Source organism: Acanthochromis polyacanthus, chromosome 3 (assembly GCF_021347895.1).
Source record: "Acanthochromis polyacanthus isolate Apoly-LR-REF ecotype Palm Island chromosome 3, KAUST_Apoly_ChrSc, whole genome shotgun sequence".
Taxonomy (NCBI): domain Eukaryota; kingdom Metazoa; phylum Chordata; class Actinopteri; family Pomacentridae; genus Acanthochromis; species Acanthochromis polyacanthus.
Window position 1 is genome coordinate 6,541,941 of NC_067115.1, and position 4,402 is coordinate 6,546,342.

General features: G+C 39.7%; 1 long non-coding RNA gene across 1 annotated transcript; it reads left to right on the forward strand.

Annotated features, from left to right (window-relative positions):
• Positions 1-656: 656 nt before the first annotated feature.
• On the forward strand, positions 657-893 carry LOC127533401 (uncharacterized). Its single transcript, XR_007941143.1, has 2 exons — positions 657-703; positions 800-893. It is a non-coding gene; the product is annotated as an uncharacterized LOC127533401 (long non-coding RNA).
• Positions 894-4,402: the final 3,509 nt, after the last annotated feature.

Here is a 4,402-nt window from a genome sequence, read left to right on the forward strand (position 1 = left end):
CCCCCTAACTAATCACGTCAGGAATCCACTTAATGAATGTATTGCTTTCACTTTATCTTCCCCGTCCTTGAAAGCAGCGCTGAGCTCATTCCAAAATGTGCCTGTAGTGTGAGTGTGGAAATTCCAGAGTATTTTTTAGGCCTGGCCTGACGGGAAAAAGCATGGTCTCTGGGAAAACCCACTCTGCCCGCCTATAAAAGCAGAGGAGGCTCAGCAGCTCTTCACTTCTCTCCCCTCACTTCAAGTGGATTTTGGAAGAGCTCGAGCTCTCACTTTCTCCTCTGAGGGATTTCAGGACTTGCTTGTCTCTGCAGAAAAATGGCCCTGTCACAGAGAAACTGTGTTGTCCTGCTGGTTTTCGTGGCTGCAGTTTGCATGGAGCTCTATCAAGGTGAGTTAAAGTCGGATTTCTGCAGGATTGGGATACGTTAATGCTAGAATTTACGATGCATTATGGGATTATCGTCTCGTTTTTAGCATGCAACTCCACTTTTAGAGATGCTTCTGAATCAGAAGAGATTCTAACTTGTTCATTTTGCTGTAGTTGCAAAACTAACTGCTGTCTATCAACTTTTTTTTCCCCTACAGCTCAAATCGTTCTGGGACGCTGCTCATGTCCCGTCACCATCAAGTTCATCAAAGGCAACTTTTCAGATTTCCAGGTCCTTGAACGGCGGCCAGGCTGTGATAAAACTGAATTAGTGTAAGTTTAAAAGAGCATTTATGAATTTCTGCACCTTTGTACCTTTGAGAATCTCATCAGTTTGTTGATTCTGATGTTTTGTTTGTGATTTTGCAGCATTACACTAATCAGGTCGGAGAACTCCACAGAGAGAATCTGCTTGAACACAATGGGAAATTTGGCCAAGGCTTTTCTGAAATGCTGGGAAAGGTGAGTTACATGCACACAACTTCAGAATTCTTTTTTAAAAAACCGAACACTTTCCTGCCTCTTTTCTGCTGCTCCATTGGAAAACTGAAGTATTGTTTTTAAGACCATCTGCAAAATAAATCTTCGCACGAATTCGGCCTTTTCCAGAAATGTAATAAACTGCATCTGTGCTACATTTTCTAACTGAGTCTTCCAGCAGCTGCACTTCTTCCACAGAACATCATGCTGCTTAAAAATGTTTGATTTGGCCCCAAATTGAAGCACCAGAATGGGTTCTGTGGAGCCAAAACGCCGCCTGGCAAAACTTCCCAATTTACTCTGCAAACAAAACAACAAAAAAAAACAAGTAAATGAGACATAAATCTTCCAGCAAATGCAAAGCGTTTCATTGCAAAACTCAGCTCAACAAATCTCCTGACACACTAACATGTGACTCCTTTCACGAAGCTCCAGATGTTTTGCATTAGTCCTCTGGCCTAATCCCAGATTCTCCCCCTCACTCTTCCAAGGATAAACAAAGACGAGAGCCGTAAGATGGAATGTATCGAAAGAAAGAGAAAGGCTGATGACAGAACCTCGGAGGACTGAACCCCACGAGCCCAGGAATGCTGAGAGCAGAGCTTTCAGTCAATTCCTGCACTGGAGAGGACGAGGAAACGACGACGAGGGCCGAAGAGAGCTGGGAGGGGAGATGATTAACAGCCAGCACTGAACAGAAAGAGTTGTAGAAGTTTGAGGAGATAGGAAAATATATGTACAGTACTATAGCAGAAAGTCTGTGTAAGAAGGCCACTGTTGAAATGCACACACCTTTATTTTTTTGCTTGATGCTACTATTTATGTTGATTTATTTATTATAAAAAAAATCTATTGCTCTGTGTTTTTTTGTTTTTTTTTATACAAATTTCCAAGCCAATAAAGTGAATTTTGATATAGCTCTGAGCTCTCTGGTTTGTTTTAATCCCAATCTGGCAAAGAAAATGTAAATTCCTCGAGGTAGTGTGAGCCATTTTGTGTCCAACTGGCATTTCTTTACCCACCTAATGAAACTTGTGGCTCACCACCGGCGTGTCTGCAACAAAGCACAAACAGTTATTATTGTGCAGAGGAGACGCAGCTGGCACTCGAGGACCCTGAAGTGACTTTGTTGCAGGGAGCGACAAATTAATTGTTATCACGGAAAAGCCGCTCGCTCCTCGGGGGAGACGGCAGCTTAGCATGATAACAATTAAATGATGCCCATGAGAATGCCTGACCCCAGCTGTTTACAGCAGCTGCAGGCCGCATGACAGACAAGGGACAAATTCTTGAAGCTTCTCGTGACTCTGTCGACTCGAGTGATGAGTTACGACTCGGGGAGTTTTACCCGAGTCCACAGAGCAACAAGGAAGCAGTCTTAAAGTTGAATTATTGAGAAAAAAATCACCCCCAGAGCAAAGAAACTCTGGGTCATTAACACATCAAAACATCCGGTGAACTGATTTGCCCCACAGGCCTCCAAATGCACAACCATCCAATAGCAGCACAGGTCCCCAAACAGTTTCTCTGCATTTTTATTTTTTCACTCCTGTCACATTTTTACTCACTGTGGGCTCATTTTTCACTGCAGTATAACGTCCTGCCCTTCTATGGAAACAGAACAAGCGTGAAGAAGGAGATGCAGTGACGCAGATCATAAAGAACAAAAAATCACCCCAAAAAACTGGACTCAACATGTCCAATTGTTCAATTTCTGTGAAAGAATGGAGGCTTCACATAATGTAGATAATTTAGTGCTAACATTTTATCACCTCTACAAACTTTTTCTCACAGCTGTAGAAAGATGTTTCACTATGCTGAATGTATCTTCCAACAACTTGCTCCTCTGTTATTGAGTCATGCTGCATTTATTTCATTGATCTAGTACGTTTTCTTCTTCTTTCATTCTCTCTTTCCGTCTCCTCTCTGCTCTGTGGAAACACTGCCTTAAGTCAAATGAAAACAGGTTTGTTTTTTTTTTTGCCATGTGACTGAGTTAAGGAACATAGAAATCTTTCTTTTTTGTAGGATTTGGTACGAATGGATAATTTTGGACCAAATTGTTATTTTTTGTGAGACATGTTGAATAAAGTGAATTAGATGAAATAGAATAATTTTAAGCCAATATTTGGTTATTTTTCTCAGTGTAACAACACATATTTATTAATGTGCTTATCTGGATAAATTTCTAATACTTCTTTAATAAATAGTAATTTGAGAGAACTGAGTCTTTATTAGGTCAACAGATGATCAACCCAAATCTGCTGACTGTGTAGATGTGTTTTGATTAGTTTATTTAAGATTGAACATTCACATTTTTTATGGCAATTTATTCAACTGCAGCAACTTACATCACCTTAAAATGTGTCTTAACCATAACTAAGTTCCCTGTTTTCTTATTTTGGTGGTTCCTTTCATGATTTTCATGAACTTTCTCCTTCAAACTCTGCATGTTCTCATAAAAGTGGACGTTTAACAGGTCATGTGACTCTTCCTCTGCACAAAATTAACCAATCGTGTGCAGCTGCTTTAGTCAACAGGTTGTTTTAATGTAGAACAATGAGGAATATCAAAAATTATGATGGTAAAAGGCACTGCTGCTGGAAATGATGCAAGATAGGAATGCTTGGAAAAAACCTGCTAAACGTATTTATTTTACCGATCATTGCAGCTGATTATTTCTATCACACAGCTGCACATTAGAGCTGGTAAGCTTCATATATTCAGACATGATCTCACTTCGTAGTTCTGATTGCAGAATATGCAACACTTGGATGCCGCTCCTGAGCGATGAATCACTCACTTGTTTAAATGTCAGAGATCGTGTCCAGAAAGGTCTTGTTATTACAGTTCATTTTTTTATTATTAGTTTTTGGATTTATCATAACACAGTCACACCATTTATGTTTGTTCTACCTCCTATGCCAGTTCAAAGATGTAATAAAGGCATGTTTGAAGCAATTTCTATCTTTAAGTTCCCATCTTGAATATTAAATAGTAAACATTTGGATGATGTCTCATGTCTCATCTCATATATGTATATATTTTAAGGAATTTTGGGGGGTCTTTTTAGCCTTTATTATCGAGGACAGTAAAGAGAGAGACAGGAAACACGGGGAGAAGAGTGGGGGAATGGCATGCAGAGCTGGGCCGCAGCATGTTTATTGGTCACCACGCATCCTGTTGAGCTACCGGTATATTTTAATCTACTACACAAAAAATACTGCACCGAGGCTTTAATAAAATATATTGCAATCACAGTATTTGTTGAAATTGCATATTTTTCCAAATCATTCAGCCATAATGTGCATATATACACACCAGTGTTGGTGAGAACGAGGACAGAGTTTGTAACCCAGGCACGGTATTACATCGTTCTTTAGCGTGTTTTAAAATGTGTTTTGAATTCGTAATCCTGCTAGTAATACACATTTTTACACCGTTTTGTATTCTAATTACACAATTCTGTCCCATGTATTATGAAGTCCTCAA